Source organism: Triplophysa rosa, linkage group LG9 (genome assembly GCF_024868665.1).
Source record: "Triplophysa rosa linkage group LG9, Trosa_1v2, whole genome shotgun sequence".
In the NCBI taxonomy this organism is placed as follows: domain Eukaryota; kingdom Metazoa; phylum Chordata; class Actinopteri; order Cypriniformes; family Nemacheilidae; genus Triplophysa; species Triplophysa rosa.
The window spans coordinates 14215975-14235610 of record NC_079898.1 but is presented as its reverse complement, the minus strand read 5'-3'; the positions used below and the strand labels follow the sequence as shown (position 1 = coordinate 14235610).

Sequence of the window (19636 nt, the reverse complement as noted above, 5' to 3'; positions counted from 1 at the left end):
AAACCGATTCCCCATCAAACCTGAGGGGAAGTGTGTTACAGACAAATATGTCAAAGTATGTGTGTAAATATTTGAGGGGAATAAATAAAGATAGAGAATAACTTATGTTTGATTTAATGACATCCAGCCTTTTATGAAGCTGTATGACTGGTCCAAGTGATGCACCTCAGTTTGGTTCTTTAGCTCATACCAGTGAGTCTTCAGGCTGCCAGAACAAACAAACAAAACAGCTCCTAATATCTGACGCATGAAAAATTGCTACATCTCAGCCTGCAACCACAGCTGAACTCCACTGCACCACACTGCCTGACGGAATCTCAACGCTAGGCTATTGTCCTCCGGGGAGCACACACACAGAGGCTGGGGGATACATACAAGCACAGATTGTTTCCATAAAAATTATATTAATAAAACTGGGAAGTTCTAATATTTCACCATAAAAAGCAGATAAGCAGATAATCAGACCTATGTCAGTTTAAAAGAACAAAGCTTAAAGTAAGGTAAACGCCGAGCCGATGCGACAAACAACAGCAGACGAAAAGCAGACTGTGACATCGGCTGACGTTGACTCCATCTGGGTCCAAAATTGTCCTGACACACCAAGCCGATGGTTGAAAGTGGACGGCCATGTAGCACGTTTGTAAAGAATGAATGAATGAATAACTATTCATAGCAAAATAACATTTTGTTTTTCATCAGAATCAGAATCAGAAGAGCTTTATTGCCAAGTGTGCTTGCACACACAAGGAATTTTCTTTGGTGTTGGAAGCTTCTAGTACAGACATTCAACACAATGACAATACAATATAATACGATTTACAGTCTAAAAGATTCTAAATTGTGCATATATAAAATAAAGACTATTTTACAGAAAATGGGGGATAATAACATATAAGAGACATTGTACAGGGTAGTATATAGTAGAATAAACATATTAACAGATTGTATGTACACTTGTGCAAATGGATAATTTAGTAAGTAGAGGTAGTGTTATATACATGTATACATAAGATGTAGATATAATAAGGCACTATAGTGCACACTATAGGAGTAGTGGAAGTGGAATATTGCTCTTAAGGAGCAGTTATCTGTTTAGGAGGGAGATTGCCTGGGGGAAGAAGCTGCTTCTGTGTCTGGAAGTCCTGGTGTTTGGTGCTCTAAAGCGCCGGCCAGAGGGCAGCAGATCAAAGAGTTTGTGTGCTGGGTGTGTGGAGTCAATGATGATTTTTCTTGCCCTGTTTTTCACTCTGGAATCGTATTTTCATTCAGATACCATCTGCCTTTGTTAGTGAAAGTTCAACATAAAAGGGAGTTCGTAATGATAGGCTATTTTATGATTGAGTTTTTCGCTTATAATAATAATAATGAATAAACATTTTAAGCATTTGTTTTAGTCAAAGAAAAAAATGCAAAGATCTAACGCTGCAGATCAAAATAACCGCTATAGATCCAAAACATCATTGCCAATACCAAATATATTTTCCTTTATAATGTGTGGAGTTATTGGTAATATGTGTGCCTAAATGGCACTGCAGAGGAATTTTGAAGTATTAAAGGTGGGGTGGTTGATTTGGAAAGGTGCTAACTTTAGCCTGCTAGCACTGAAATTATAAACCCAACCTCTATGTGATTCGCTGTCCAAAGCCACGCCTCCTCCAAACACATGAATGTATTTCGTAAATCCATGTAACAAATTAAAAACTAAACCCATTAAATTCTTCTCGAAGCATGTACATACCTGTCCGAAAGCAAGAGAGCAACCATGGTATCGTCTTTCAGACCCTTTGCCTGCCGGAGCTGTCGCCATCGAGTTTTTCCTCTTTCATGATCCAGACGCACCCAAACTTTTTTCGTCACTGCTTTTTCAAAAACTGACTTTGTTTTGTAGATTTACTTGTTGTCGGTTTATGTCAGGTCCGCAGGAAAGTTTGATTGTTGCTGATTGTCCGCCATTCTCCCTACATTGACAAAGCGGACTTGAGCGCGCTGCGGCGCTGATGACGTATGATGTCTGCATGAACAGGGTGTGCAGTGGCATGCAAAATATGTTGGCTGAAAATGTACACATGACCAGTCACAGCGTTCGGCCAGAACGTTTTGCTTGGTCGAACGTTTTTTGGTTCTACTCGTTTCACAGACAAAATATAATTATAAAAATATGATTTGACCATTATACTTCTTGATTGATATCAGGATGTAAAGAGATTTCCAACCAACATTACAAAAAACATTTCTGCACAGGATCACTCACCCTGCCTTTAATGTTAACGAGTTATGATCGTGAATTTAAATGAAGATTGATTATGGAAATTTGTCTAAATTTACATCCCTACCACAGACGTATTTGTGATATATCTGGTCTGTTAAACATGCTGAAGGAACTTAGTCCAATATCGCAGGGGAATGTATACGATTACACTACATTTCTGGAAAACAGGTAGGCCAGCTAAAGTTTCTTTTTTGTTTTAACATTACAACACCAACTCAATCCAGACTGCCCTTATTTTATCTTAAGTTCACGTCGTATTGGTATGACAGATGCAACAAATGAAAAGAGTTCTGTGCGTTCCCTCTTTTCTTCATTGTTTGCTTGTTCCACACACCAGAAAAACCAAGCCAGACGACTCTCAAAACCTGTCCGACGGCCAGGGCCGCACTTAGGAGGATGGGGGCCCCTGGGCTTGAGTTGTTTTCGGGGCCCCCGTACTATTTAAAATCATATGTTTGTTAGCATTAGTAAATGTTCTTTTCTCCAACGACCAACAATGACACTTGTTCATTGGTTTACACGTTTATAATGCTTGTTTTGACAGTGGGAGCCACAAGTGGTGCATTTATAGCGTGTAGGAAGTTTCAAACATACTTGAATGTAAAATCCAATCAACATTAATAATCAACATTACAATATCAAGGGGACTACAGTTTTTGACAATCATACAGCCCTACCATTATGTATATTAAAATTAAATTTATTGATTCATAATAAGAAAACTACTAAAAAGGAACAAATGTGTGTGTTTTGCCTGTATTTCTGGAGGATCTTGAGAGATTATACGTCTCGGATCTAAAATTTGTGAACCCCTGGATTAACATGAAACCAACAATGAACAATACAGTCAGCATTTATTAATCTTGTTTATTGTTAGTTAATGCCAAATACAATTGTTCATGTTAGTTCATGGTGCATGTTCAATGTTTTTAAAAATATTAGTAAATACTGAAAATAAAGATTAACAAATGCAGACATGTAATCTAATGCTTAACTAATGTTAACAAATGCAACGGTGTAAAGTGTTAAAAATATATTAGTATTCTATTGCAATTCCATCAGTAAAGCATATGACAGATCTATGAGTTTGAAATGCACATTAAAATTGTATTCATATAATGAGATGAAACGTCTTATTATGGCTTAAATAGTTTCATAATAATGAGATTGGTCCATAGTTTTGTAAAGTCTAGTTAACTGAGGTTGTGCAGGGCAAATAGGGCACCCCTCTGTTATAAATCGTTTTAAATCTTTTAATGCACTCAATGCATGGCCGCTTCCGCGTTTACACTCAGGGGGCGAAAACACATCCGCTGCCCCACTGGAAGCCATTCATCTCTACCTAGAGCTGTGAACATGACAGAGGAGAAGATGAATATTTGTACTCGTTGCTTACACAAAGTTCGCCGGATTACAATAAATGATGTTCGTCAGCATTGTGATACTGTCAGCTGCCCCCCTGTCAAGTAAAGAAGTAGGCTACTTTAAACTATCCGTTTAAAAATACATGTGGACGCTATTGCTATTAGCACGTAGCACGTAACGTTAAGGCTGGATAACACTGAATGACATCATCTTTACACCGAGTTTATCAACGATTTTCAGCCCTTAAATATCTTTACCTTTAAACAACAAATTTGTATGAGTCTGACCAGATATCAATAACACAGTTCCCGGTAAGACACATCTGTCATATGGCTCTAATATGCAGGTTTGATTTAAAGAAACAGACATAGCTTGGCTTTTAAAGGGTATAAATATTGTTTAAATACTGAATCGGTTTTTAATTTGTTACACAATTCACCTTAAGTTGATGACATTGATTTTTTTAAATAAATTATAACGTTCTCACTTACCTCCCATTGTTACGTTACGAATATCATTAATCAAATCATTAATAATAGGCTATATGTATTTTCTCAGCTCCCAGTCAGAATCAGATGACAGGAGAGCAGGGAGAGGACGGCATGTTTCAAAATTATGATGAAGTCAGAGAAGACACAAAGTTTAGGAGCAGGACACACCAAAGGATAGCTGTGACCTAAAGCTTCAATTTATTGTTTAAATTTTGTGAAGTTTTCCAAGGATCACAGACAAAGTCATACTGTTAACCACAAGAAATATGAGAAATGGTTAAGAGCCTGGATAACATGAGAAGAACAGGGACATCTTTTGAAATAGTAGTGAGCATTTTTACTGTGTATTGTGAGAATTTCATATAGTCCATTCATTTTACTTTACAATATTCCAATATGAAACCTTATTTAAATCGTATTTTGACGTATTTAATAGTTTTTGTATTTGCATTTTACCTCACAATTTCTCTGTATTCTGTTATTATATACAAGCTTACATTAATGGATCACATTTTGAAAATATAATATCTTTATTGTCATGTCACAGCTGCATACAAAGACATTTTAGTTACACACAAAAAAGTACACACTAAGAACTAAGATATGGATGACTGCACAAGCACATATAATGCATATTATATGCATAAACCAACTGTAGTACCAGTTAAGGTTTAAATCCTTACGTGTAATAAAGTAAATCCATGCTCGGAACATTATTAAATCTCTGTGAAGCTTCATAAAACGGGACACAGCCATGCCTGACGGTACCACAGTCACGTGTGTATTTAAACGCTGCAGGTCATGACTAAACTAAAGTTTTGCATTATAGCACCATTACATGTTTAATATATAGTATTTTAACAATACGATTTATTTCACTAATCTATATTACACGTTAATTCCCCCCAAAACGAGCGCTGGTAAAGCACATTTGCTATGGGTGAATACAACCCGGAAGCTTTCCCGCCCCCTGAGACTTTACCGGAAATACGTAGCCAGCACTCCATGCATTGAGTGTATTACTTTATGACTAACATAACATCATTTTCATGTCAAATTCTTAAATGTAAATCTAAGAGACTGTTTAATGCAGCTCGCATGCCATGAATCCATGAATGGTATATCTGCAAGGTATCATCTTAATTTAGCATTTACATTTTGCCAGATATCTCAACGTCAGAAATGAAATAACTATCTAAACGTAGTTTGAAAAAGCACGAGCAATTTGTCCCTTCACGCGTCCCATAGTTCAGTTGTTTTAACTTTGTTTAATTAGTTAGCAGAATGTTTTCATTTTTTATTTACATGGATGGATTTAACAGTGTTTGCATATTATTTACAAGAACCGCTTATGGTCACAGAACGGGAAATATTAGAAATAAACTCGATATTACCAGTTTTTATTCAGAGATGTCTGCAGAACACAACACTTTTCATAACACGTTTTTTGTAAAAAGCAAAGAAAGTGTAACAACAACAACAGCTAGTAGACTCTACTGCATCTCCCTGTCGATGAACCGATCTGTCGTGTTCAGTGAGTGGACACAGACTGTGAGGAGCGAGCGTCAAATGGATAACGCGGCGTGGAATCATATAGCGGTGTATTCAGAGAAAGTTTTTCGCGGGGATGTGAATCCTCTTTACTCTTCTTCGTCTACCAAAGGGCACCAGCCTGTGAGGGCAAATGGGCAGCGGCTCAAGCCACAGAGCCACCCAGTGAACGCGTTCTGGCTCCCGTCGGTCCGCGAGTTTCAAAGGAGAAATAACTGAAATAAAACCAGAGGGTGGCGGCCTGGCGGGAGATGGGTGGGAAAAACGGGAGATGGTGACAGGTATGCTCTGGATTCTCTGCCTAAAGATCAAGGTGTGGTGCCATGGGTGTAAAGAATCATTATTTTCTAAATGCTGTTCTTTTGCGTTCTTGTCTCTCAGTTTTTGGTTTTCTTTAAGCGCGGCACTGCGATTGCACTTGTCAGCCATTAGAACAAGCGTCTTAATGAGCAGACAGGTTTCAACTGAGGTAAACATGATGGATAGAATCCACGAATAACCAACCAGGAAACGCCAACATGACTGACGGAACGTTTAGCCAATTAAACGACATCATTCCTTACATAAGGCAGTGCTATTGAACCTTGGTAGGCCAATGCACAAAGTTTAAATGAAAAATAAAATGACTGGCATATAACTAAACAAATCAAATGAACGAGAGCAGGCGGGGCCCCTGGGCTGGTGCCCAGTCAAGGCCAATGGTAAATCCAGCCTTGCCGACGGCCAACCGTCTGCTCGGTGTGTACCGGCCTTAAGGTGCTGTGGGGAGAAGTCTAATCCGCTGTTTAGAGATTAAAAGGACTGCAGGGAAATGTGGACAAGCACCTGTTACTAAATTCTAGCCCTAAATATTAATCTCACACAAACCTGTTGATATTACATTTTAATTGAAACATGATTTATGACAAACATTCTTAAAAGTGCCCCATCATTAAATCCATTATATTAAGGAAGATCCGGAAATGTTTTCCTCAATAACCTTGGATTAGTTTCTACAGAAGAAATAAAGACATGGACGTCTTGGGTGACATGAGGGTGAGTAAATAAGCAAAATAATAATTAAATAATTTTCGTTCTAAAGTGAACCATTTCTTTGAAGGGGCAGCAGCATAATAAAGAACTCTGTTTATAATGTTCATCAAACAACAAAGGACGGGTCCAAAACACTCACTGATATTAAATTAATTGTGTTCTCCTTATACGAGTTGTTCAGAACAGATAAAGGGAAAAAGTAGCATTCAATAATTTAGTTGTTAAAGATGTGCTTTAAATATGGTAAAGCATTGAAAGAGAGTTTATGTATAGACAATAAAAATAATTAAAGGTGTCATAGAATGGGAAACTGTATTTACCTAGGCATAGATGAATAATGAGAGGTTTGTACATGGAAATGACATATCGTGAGCCTCAAACACTATTGTATCCCCTCCTTCTTATGTAAATCTTGTGCATGCAAAAGACCACTGGAAAAGAGGTCAATCCCATCATAACACCGACTGTGACGTTACAGTCGGGATGTACACCCCCAACGTTGCATATGCCCGCCCATGTTCTAGGCCAGCTGGACGTGCATAGCCAAATCATCGGAAGTTCTGCAGGTATTGTGAATAGGGTTGGGCGAAGTCTACCAGACTGGCATCGGACGATGTCTACAGTGAAACATCGCGATGGACGATGACATCGTTGTCTTAAAAAAAGCTGCGACCTTATAAAGTGAGGCGCGTCTAGGCGCGAGCTGCGAAGAGACATGTCTTTTTTCCACAGTGCAAGCTGGGCAGTTATAAAGTCAGGCGTGTGTCATCTATACAGTGCGAGCTTCTCAGTTATAAACTCATGCATGTCTTATACAACGCAAGCTGCGCAGACACGTGTCTTCTTTAAACAGTTATAAAGTCAGGCGCGTCTGTTCTGTATCGTGCAAGTTTATATTCCTCTTAAGCCTTGTTTATATTTGTTTACAATGCAATTTGCACCCCGCAGCACAGAGCAGCGAGAGTCATGTGACTAAAGTAAAAAGGACAGTTTTTCTAAACTTGGACAATATCAAGCAGGCTTCGCTCAGCGTTTTTATACTGACTTAAGGGGGCAATTCCGACTATATTGCCATTACAACCCCTACCGCAAGCAGTAAGTAGTGATTATATCCACTTCTTCCATTTCACACCTGACAGTAGTGATCTGTTTGCTGTGTGAGCTACTGGCATGAGCTGCACAGCGAAACAGCCAATCAGAGCAGAGCTCAACATTAATATTCATGACCCTTCCGAATATGGTAATAACAGACCTTTTAGGGACAAATCCTAGGCTTGTAAATTCCACGACATGTAAAACCGTTTCTGGATCATTTTTGCACTTAATAAAGCCACATACACATTCTATGTAGATATCAAAGAACAATTTAACATATTGTATCAATGAATTCTTTGGCACCTTTAAATCATAAACAATTATTTGTATTAATTTGTAATGTATTAATCATGTTTGGATGTAGTTTTAATGTTCTTTTTCTTGCCTCAACCGACGACTTTGGCGCTACCAAATTAAGGGCTGGTGCCACCAACTGTATAACTCTGTAGCACCAGTGCCCCCTCGCTCAATTGTTAATCTAGAGCCCTGCTAGTCCTTACCTTATCCCTAAACCAAAACTTCATGCAAGTGCTTGATTTACAAATTTTCCAGCAGAGGATTTTTCTAAACAGGGGTTTTGATCACTTTTAGTGACAAATTTGTAAACACACAGTGTATTAATGACATCATATCCTCTCCAGCCACCATGGTAACACTCACCTGACTTCTTTTTCCACCTCATTGGGCTATCTTTCTGCCCATATGCTTTCCAGCACTCATCTCTCCATCACTCACTCAGCACCTGTGTGTGTGTTGGTCTTTTTATATGGTCAATGGAGAAGACAAACAGATTGTGTGCTTAATTAAGGCTTGCATTACACTTCATAATAACTAGAAAATTCCAAACAAAGATTGGGAACAATCACACAACCTGCTCTATTAAGGGACGAACACACAAACAATTTCCTGTAATTACTCTAATATCAAAGCACATTCATTCACACCAATACACCAATGTCAAGGCCATTGAATTGAGATGTGTGTGTGTGGGGGGGGGGGGTAAACTCTTTCTGAGCAGAGACACTGCCCGTGTCATTCTGACCGCCGCTGTCATATGTTGCAAGATTAAGACAATGCTTGCCTGACAGATGTGCTGTGTGGGTCTGAAGATCGTTTGAACAAGGATAAAACTGTCAAGCATTGTGATGCATTTCTAACATCAGCTTTCAATTAAAACGGAAACGAGGATCCAATCAGTAGATAAAACACACTGGCCGTCCATCATGAGAGCCCAGGAAACAATTTACCAAAAACCATGTCTCCACTTTCATCAGCTGTATTAGTAAATATATTAAGTTACATATACATCATATGGGCTGTGTGCATCTGAACTGGTGATGATTTGTTATTTCCTGAGTCAAGTGATGTGATTTGCTTGCTTGCTGGTGTCAGAATTGTTAAATGATGCTTTTACATACAGTGAGAGACGCATCTCATGCACATTTATAAAGGAAATGACAAACAGCACTAGAGAGAGGATAATCACTCAAATTTTAACCCTAACTTAGCAAGCTAAGAAAGTCAAGGCTGTTGGTTCGTTCAAAATGGCAAACAGTAAACTTCACAAGGTAAAAAGATGACCGCCTCAGGGAATGACTCCATAATTACCTGAGTGAACAAGTTTGCCTGCTTTCTAAGCATTCAGAGCCGCAGGAAGTTTGTTTACCTACTTTCAGCTTCACTCTCATGCTGGCAATTTCAGACCAAAATATCTTCCAGCACTCGCTCCATACTTTCTGGAGAGAGGCATGCAACAGTCCAACCACCAACACAGATACCAATGCGACCACCATGCATACTGCCATCCATCCACCCACCCACAGAGAAGAAAAAACAATTCCAACTAGAAGACAAATGAAACTTATTAAAAAACATTTTATTTGTGCAACAGTTGTGGTATGATAAGTGCTAAACATTCAACTTGGGTTAGTAAACTTGTTGTCCAGAACTGCCCTACTGATGAAACCAAATGACTTCCTGATAAGACGAATCTCTTGCATTCCAAGGACGTAATCCGTTTTGGCTTCTCTAGTTGGCAAATTGCTTGGTTGCTTTTTTTAAGTGAGAGTGATATTATGGGTGACTGGCACGCAACACTATACTGTTGCTGCCTCTTAATGTGTGAGGAAATGAGTCAGAATACAACCTCTCCATTAAAACTATACAGAGTGCTATTGCCTTCACGGCCAAAAAGCATCTCAGCACCACAACGACCACGTCAAAGGCTCTCGGCAGTTATTTCTCCATTAGGGTACCTAAGCGTAAAACCCCAAGACATCCAGACATCCATTCATTGTAAATACTGTTTCCAGAATCGAAAGTTTTCCTTTGGCCTCAAGGGACGAGAGGGTAACCATAACTGCAAAGCGGACGGCGTTTGTTGGGTTTGTTTGCTTATGCGCTCGTGTGCCAAAGCGTGATCTTAAGCTACCGTGCTTCTGCCCCGCACTGGACCATTTGCTGAAGGAGAGTGTCACTGCGTCTCCCCCATCGATCCGACAGGGATTATCCTGTTACCTGCTTTAGACGCCCAAGGATTCCCAGCAGTTAAAACAAAACAGGGATGAGTGGTGCTTTAAAGAGCCTGGTCATCCTGACCACATGCAGCATTACTGTATAGAGATGTTCCGATACCCTTTTTTCCTTCCCGATACCGATTCCGATACCTGGGCTCAGGGTATCAGCCGATACCGAGTACTGATCCGATACCAGGGTGTGTATCTGTATACAGCTGTATATACTGTGTGAATTTATATAATTCTTTTATGGTGTGCTTTAGACTTATCCCTTAATAAAACATGAACAAATACATACAGTAAATTAGAGAGTATATTTATTATCTGACAGACATTTGACAGTAATATTATTTATTTTTCTTAAGTCGCAGTTTTACTGGCTGGTTGGTCCACTTTGAAATACTGCCACTAGCGCTAGCACTGGGGATGGGCATTTTTCAATAATTTCATTTTAGAATATTTGAGCTCATAAAAAAACAAATATTCGTTTATTTAAATTAAGTGAAAAAATACGCAATTTTTTTCATTTTTATTAAGTCACAATTTCACATCAAGCTTATAACTATCATTAAATATTCATAATGCACTAATATTAGATCCTGTATATAGGGTTTTTAATGTTGAAAAGATTAGCAACGTTGGAAAAAAACTAGAAAAATACATAAAAACTACATTTAAACCTGCGCAAAGCGAAATCATAAAAAACAAAACGCATATTAAAAGTCTGTGATATATGGTTATCTTGTTTATTTTGTTTAACATGTTCTTGATAAGAAAAACAAGCATAATACAGTAGGTCTATTTTACTCTGTTGAAAGTCTGTTCAACAAGCCGACAGCGGAGAATGTGAATAATACGTTGCGTTGCTCTTCTCTAACTCCCGGTAACAAAACCCAGATCTGACAAGAATATCTGGCTTTATTGTTTATAATGTTGATAATAAATAAAGTAAACATACCGACTGTTAATTGATCCTAAAAACAAAGACGGAGCCATTTTAGTGCTTATGGTTTATACGTGACCGGCATTTGAGGAAGAATGACTAATTCTGCTGATCACCACCGCAAATATTGTTTTCTTTGTCGTTTCATGGTCAGTGTCTGTCTTGTTTAGCTTTTCATTGCATTTACATCAATAAGTAAATTCAACTAAGCCTTCAACGCATTTTAAAACAAACACCCATGCGGATTTATTTAAAGGCTATAAATTGAAGGCGACGACCCTGAAGTTCTTAAGAGAAAAATGCAGGCTTTAGGTATGGAGAAAATACCAGTCTTATGCTAAGACCAAATTTATTAACATTAGTTGCAGTGAAATGTACATTTTAATGTTTGAAGTTATTGAAATCAGCATTAGTTAGCCCAACATATTTCTAACGAACAAACAACCGCTCCGAACAAGTCATGGTAATAAATAAATGAATCATCAAATCATTTAATATATATATAACTTATATATAAGTAATGTAATGTTAACGAATTGTGTGGCTCACCAGTTTTTAAAACATTTTTGGTGATGTGAGCTGAACATAACAAGCAATCCGTCAGGCCGTCGTGTGTGAACTTAAAATATTTAAACTAGCTTGCGATCCGACTGTAGAAAGATTTAGGACACATGCAAATTATTTTTTATATTTTCTGTACATTAAAAAGTCATTATAGATGAAGTGAAGAAGCGTTAAATAAGACAAGACAATTCTAAACCTGTGGTGATGCAGTTTTTTTTGTGAAAAATAAAAATATTCAAATAGCATTTTTAATTTTCTAATAATTATTGCGGATCGAATATTCGTGCATGTCCCTAGCACATTTTCATTTCTTCTTCACAGCACAATTTTCTGTGTTTGCATTCTGAGCAGTGAAGAAGCCTTGCCATTTGCAGCGTGAAGCAAAGCTAGCGGGCATAACTAGGTCCTGTTTAAGAAATGGGTATCGGATTGGTACATGGATTCAAGTACTCGCCGATTCCGATACCAGAATTGTATGTGGTATCGGTGGAAATTCCGATACTAGTATCGGAACAACCCTATTACTGTACCCAGTATCTGTGTGGTTTTCAGGAATGATGGGAGCTCTTCTCCTATATAACAAACAATTCTACATTGCAGTTTTAATGACTACCATAGATTGTCAAGGAGTCTGTTTTCTTGTTATGTTAAATATGAAAGTATTTAATATCTTGCATAGATGAGTTGGCTGTCTCCTGGACAGAAACAGAAGACAGGGTCTAAAAACTTGGTTTTAAAACTATTTTACACTATGTGCGTGTATCATCTATGTCCCTGTTGTTCCCATTATTTTGGCCAACCCCTGTATAATTGGGATGACCATCAAAAAATGCCTTATTGAAAGACCAAAGTTTAAATCGTCTGATCTTAACTCAAGACACCTGGACCATCTTCGCCTGCAGCACAGCACACCCATGGCACAGCAATATGAATAAGTGATGTCAGGCATAGCAAACAGTGAGTCAGCCCATCTGAATAATGCTGTTTATCTTCGTCAATGTTTGCACAGTGTGCCACGTGGCGCAATCATATGCACATCACAGAATACATTATGGTCCTCAGAACCACAAGGCACTCATTGGTTCCCAAATGAAAAGCGTGTAAATAGCATGACAGGTCTGTGCTTTGTGTGGAGGGGGAAGGTGGGCTTTTGTGTTGATTAAATGTGCAATACAAGTGACTCATTACTCGGTGCTGGTTTAGCATTATGATGGTAATTCATCATAATAAAACTCCCTGCCCTCAGAACTCTACCGTTTACATGAGAACCTATTCATCAGTTGTTAGTTGCCACCCGTGTTCCTCAGTTTTATGAAAATCAGCAAAACATGTGAGGAGAGTCATAACAGAGAAGATGGGATTCATTTGAAGGCACCAGTTGCTATAGATCTACAAACAAACTGACAAAACTATTACAATGGACCTTGAATTCAAGTACACACTGAATATCAGACTATCGATAGGTTTAGTTCTAATTACCATAGTGTTTGGCATCTCATGGTTGAACTGTCAAGCACCTGACAGTGGCCCACGGTGACAGTACTTTGTTGACTCCTTCCCCATACACACACAAAGTCAATTAGCTACAATTACTACTGCTGTTATCACTAGAAAATGTACACAAATACTCTTTTTAAATAAACTTTAATTAACCGCCTGATTTCCCTGAGCTAAATTGGCACAACTCTAGTTAATCTGCCCCTCAGAATGTTATATCATGAGCAAATTAAGACACTGCAAGATGCTAGTAAATACATTGATCCAGTACTGTTTAAAGTCAGAAACGGTATAAGCGATTGTCTCCTTTTCCATATCGTGACGTATATCCAAGTGAAAGCTTCTGAAATGAGAAAAAATTTAGGGTGGGACTTTCATCCATCATTGTTTGCTTTAGATGTATTATTAAGGTAAAAAAACGCTGTATTTTCCACATACCGTGCATGTTTGTATCTCCTCTTAGCCCCGCCTCTCTGAAACGCGAGGATATTTTACAAAGCTCATCGCTCTGAAAAGCAAGGTGTGCTATGATTGGCTAGTTCACTACTGCATAGTGATTGGTGGAATACTGCAATTGTGTGACGGAAATGTAACGCCTCTTACCATATTCGGAACATCAGGTTTCAAAGCTAATGACGGGGGATAAAATGGCATCGATACTTCCCTATCAATTCGAGCCCGAATCTGATCCGGAGAATGAAGATCATGCCGATACATTAACTTTGCCAGCGCGACTCGAGCAGGATGTTAAGGATTGTTACGTTTTTATTGAAAAACTACTTTAAATAGTTTAAAACTATAGCTAACTGTTTTACCTTTTATATACGACGTTATAAAGATTTGCCGTAAGTGATTAACCAGTGTTACGCCATGTCTCGTCACGACTCAACAAAGACAATAAACCCCATTATAAACACGACATGTGTTGCCTCTAGTTGGGACATTATTACTGATTATTAGGACTTATGTTGTCTTTTTCACGTTGTGCGCGTGTCTGCATTTGCAGATCACAAACACACGACAAACTCAACTCGCGTTAGTCCGTAACAAAGTCTTTTAAATGAAAATATACTTACAGGCTGTGAATCTGAAGCGCCAGACTGTCCTCGCGGAGTTTTAACCGATGGAATTGCCCCACTTTTTAACAGAAGCTGTCTTGATCGCTTTAACAGAAGCGCATCGCTCCCAGATTAGTGAAGCAATCGTCGTTAAAATGCTCTACACAAACTAGCACTTTTTCATTGTACTTCTCTGGAACAGTGTTGAAAATAAAATGTAACCATTCGTTTTTTGTTGACTCATCTTTTGGCAGAGAAAACAAAGAGGCTTTCTTTTGGCAACGGAACACACAGCGTCTCCACGACATGGCTGCTCCGGCGGCGGAATGAGATTTACAAGACCGCCCACATTACTTGCGTGTAGATTTGGGCGGTTTTAGTCAAATCACTCCATGAGCTGACGTCAAGTTGTGGGGGTGTGGTTACACGACGCGTTTCAGGCAGGTCTGGGTGAGCATTCGCTTCTAGATAAAATACATCTTTTGTTCCGACACTTAAATTTTTGCAATTTCATGTGTCTAATACATGCATGGGCAACTTATAACACACAAAAGACAAAGAAAAACACGTACTTCCGGCGAATGACTCCTTTAATACATTTCAATCTTCAATCATTTTTAATTTCTTTTAATATTTTTTTGCCCAATTAAATGAAATAAATACCAGGTATCCAAAATAATCTCAGACTTTTAAACCTCATCACATGCTCTCAGCGCACTGTACGACAGCTCAGTTATTGGAAAAAACAACCTACTTGGCTCAATCAGACATAATGCTTAGCATTAATAACCACTTTGTTTAACATAAAACTACAAAACACCTTACACTTTTCCCCTCGCTGGTACATACACACAAGCATAATAAACAAGCACACAACAATTCCATATTTCCTTTAAATATGTCCCAATACACACTCGAGTCATCAACCTCTCTCCATTCGCCCTGCCTGTGCACACACCATTTGGCTGGGGCTCATTAAAAATTCACAGTTTGTTCCATTAAAGATTCACCACAGCAGTGCTGTTACGTTTATCGGGTCTCTGCCGGTCGGCATCTAGCGAAGAAGCATTCCAGAGGCCTGATAATACAGCAGGGCTGAGATGCTGCAGCTGATCTAATAGAGGTCAGAGAGAGAAATAGAGAGGAAGATCTGGAAAAGCGAAGTGGTGATATACAGAGAAGGTCCTAGCCTCTTTTTCCATTTAGAGATATAGCAGGCTATGCGCCTCAATTATTCAGCAGTCTTTCATGCACCTCTCTAACACAGGCTATACTGCAGGCTCGAAGCGCCTGCGCCAAAGGCTCCACGCTACCCAGCATCTGACCATCAAAACACACATAACTTAACATCAGCACCACCGTCAGTATACTCTGTAGAGCCAGACCTCATGTGGCTATAGATTTGTATGGAATATGTTACATAAAACATTAGGGATGTAACGATTCACCGTGAGTCGGTTGAAAATCGGTTATAATGAGTGACGATTCAATTCGGTTGAGGCTTGAACTGAATCGCAATACATTCTTTGAACAGCAGGGGCCGCTATTTTCACTGCAAACCTAAACGTGGATGCTGATATTTCTTAAATGCAAAAAAATCCAAGAAAAGCACAGACAGTATTAGTTTGTTTATATTAAAGAGACTTTTTCTATTACTAATTTGTTATAAAATCGCAGTTTAGTTTTGTTATTTGAAATAAAACATTATTTTATTATGCAAAGAAACGTGAAGCATTTAAGAAATAATGCAAGGGAAGTTGTTCATTTCTAATTTGTTTCAACTCATTTTTTAAAAAATAAATCGTGAGTAAATCGTGAATAAATCGCATTGTGAGATCAGAATCGTGAATCGCATCGCATCGTGAGCTGAGTGAATCGTTACATCCCTATAAAACATGCAAGCTGTGGCACAAAAAAGCAAGAGATAAGAGAAATAAGAGTTCAGATGTTCTTAATGCTTAAATTCACCCAAAAATGGACTCTGTCATCATTTACTCACCCTCTTGTCATTTCAAATTTTTATGACTTTCTTTCTTCATGCAGGACACAAAAGAAGATATTTTGAAGAAAGCACTATCACTCATTCACTTCTATTGTAGGACACAAAGAGAGTTATCATCTAATCTTGATAAGCAAGTGTGGAATTCTTAACCTACTATACTACACTACGTTAAATCATTGTGTACTATAGTATAAGGTACAATTATAAATGCTTTTGGAATGAGTAACTACAGACTGCAAAACTGTCCTCGCTGACATTTGAAATGACAGTCGAGATGATAATAGCTTTTATGTGTCTGTTAACAGGTTGGCATGTCAAGAGATCTCTCCAGGCTTTGATCAAGGCCAAGGGAATGGAGAGATTTAGTGGGAGGGGCCCTTGGCACTTGTGTGGGCCCAACCAGAAGAATATCACTGTTGCTTTTTAATACAGTTCCAGGCAGCGTGATGAAGAGTTTAAAGAAAAACAGTTACCAGGTTACTTGAGAGGAAGCCTATGAGAGCCGCCAAACAGCGCTGATCTAATTACCTGCTGTTTTGGGTCCAAGGATCTTTTAAATAAATCTGTTGTTTACCGGCCATCCATGGGGACCATAGCGTACATATGCACATACAAAGACAACAGGGCCTGCTCAAATTCAGCTTGAAGGTCCATGGACAGAACAATCAGTTCTGGCCGTTGCCATGTTTAGCGCATGTGCGTCCGCACGCAATCACACCTCAAACTATAGGTCAACCATAAAGCTTGGTGTTATTTAGACTGTATAGAAATTCACAGCAGGTGCACTTTATCAAGAGATAAAAGTGAACACCTAATGAGAGATAACTATCTGCTGGAAACTTGTTAAGGAAAGCAATTCTATTGCTACTGCATTTATACTTTTGCATTAAACATGTACAGCAGGGTATCATCCTGCATCATTTGAGCTATGGACTTAAATTATGCCTCAAATCCTGTGGCTTGTTGAGAAGAGGGGTGCTATTGCATTTCTAAATGATCAAGATTTCAATTTATACCTTCATTTATGTCTCAAGAACCACTTTCTGCTCCATCCAGATTCACCCCATCAATCTGTTTTTGGAATGCAATAATAAATCCTTTGCACACACACACCCACCAATTCTCGACATACAGGAACTGAATTCACCACGTACAATACTGACGCAAAGTTACAGTTCAATTAACAAACCAGACCACAAGGTAACGCCCAAAAAGCCACCATATCAAATTAAAAATGAGCAACAGAGAAAAATGTCCAGTGTATAACTTTTAGCAGCATCTAGTGGTGAGGTTCTGAATTGTAGCTAACGGCTCACTCCACCGCTGACTCAACACTAAGATGTCGCCGTGTTTTTGCTTATTTGCCGAAGGAGATAATGTATTTATGTAACGTGTTCTGTAGAGCAGTTTGTCCGTTTAAGGCTATAGTAGAAACAACATGGCGAATTCCATGTAAGGGGACCCGCGGGGTATATAGATAGAAATAACTCATTTAAAGGTAATAAAGACATAACACTTCATTATGTAAGGTCTTCATACACCTCTGAAGACACAATTATGTATATTTATTATATATTGCATTTCTGTCAATAGATTTTCCAAAAATGACACACTGGACCTATAAAAATTGCAAAACAAACCAGCAAAGTAAAAAAATCATATAATGCAAACGAGTAAATTATGATCAATGTCACATTCTAGTATTTCAGTGCTAGTTCTAACTTAAAACTCAAATATTTATTTAGTTATAATCTATTTCATTCATTTCAACCAAAGAGAGTCCAACCGGATACCGTTTGAGGACAGATACACCGTGTCCAGTTCCCGAAAATAGATCTACTGCTTTTGTTTGTGATGCAGCAGAAACAGTGGTTGCGTCTCATATATCCTTCAACAACACCATCGATAGCCCTGATGATACTGACCGTGAATTGTGTGAGCCAAACAAAATAAAGAAGAATAAATGAAAGAAAAGCAGCATCAACAGGTTCACATCATTAGATGGAATACGACTGAGAGAGGCGGACATGTTCATAGAGAGCCACACCAGTATTGTTCAGTCTGATGCAGAATGAAAGGACAAATATTACTATATCAATGTGCTTTAAACCTTGTGAGGTGGGTTATTATGACACATCATATTAGCACGTGAAGTTACAAACAGACTGAAGTGTCTATCCAACATCCAAAAAAGCAAAAAAACAACGTAGATTACAAATATTGCAGAATAGGTCAGATCAGAGCCAGAACTCCAGACAAAAAAATCAATCAAGGAGCCATTGGCTCATATAGAGAAACGATAGGCGCCAAAAAAAATGTAAGAGCCACATAACATGAACTTGCATTTTAAAATGTGTACATCTTCCATCTCATAAATTATGTTTTCCTCACATAAAGTTGTTTTTCCTCATGAGCAAGGCCATACAGAATCTCCAGACTTTTTTGTTAATTCTGCACTAAAATTGGGGTTTTAAATGTGTTTACATTTGTGCACAAATATAAGTATGTGTAAATGTGTTCAAATAGACTTAAACTGCTGCCTGCCTATGCATTTAAATGCAGATGTCAGCAGATTTGGTTCTGCTTATTTAAAAAGAGGCAGAACGTTTAAACACTGAACACACCAGACCAAATTAGTACTCTGAATTCATTTGAACCATCAGAAAATGTGTATGTCAAGACCATATTAATATATTATAAATACTCTATGAAAAAGTATACATTTAGAGTTTAAAGCAAAACAAAAGGGCTTGAGTTGATACGTTATTTGGCCTGCAGGCGCTTATTCCGTGCTGCCTCGACGAGCATTGAGTGTGGGAAAAACGGAGAGCAGATCACAGCGCTGAGTGTGCGGGCAAAGCCAAGCTGCTTGCTTTTTAAAAAGTACGCCGCTTCTGTTGGAAACGCTTTAAAAATGACTAAATCCGTATGGTCGCCAGTGGCGATCTCTGCAAAAATATCACTCAATATCACACAGCAAATGAATATTTTTCGACCGTTTTAGGTGCAGTCTGGAGCCCTGAGAGCAAACCCACAACTTGAAGAACAATATGGCACAATATCATGGAAAATCTCATGGCCTCATCAGTGAAACGTTTGGTCTAGTAAAGTTTCAAGTATGTCTATTGTTGGAATAAGAGAAAGTGAATTTAAAACAGCCTTTTTTGACTGTAAAAGCAGGTTCACACTTCCCCCACAAACACCAACACATTGTAAGGCTGCCTCCAGAAACATAACTGTCATTTTCAGCAAA

The 19636-nt window shown here is 38.4% G+C and overlaps 1 protein-coding gene across 25 annotated transcripts in view; it reads right to left on the bottom strand.

Moving 5' to 3' along the window:
* camk2g2 (calcium/calmodulin-dependent protein kinase (CaM kinase) II gamma 2) overlaps window positions 1-19636 on the bottom strand; it is an 82519-nt gene that overhangs the window by 59044 nt on the left and 3839 nt on the right. The gene's annotated exons all lie outside the window — the stretch shown is intronic.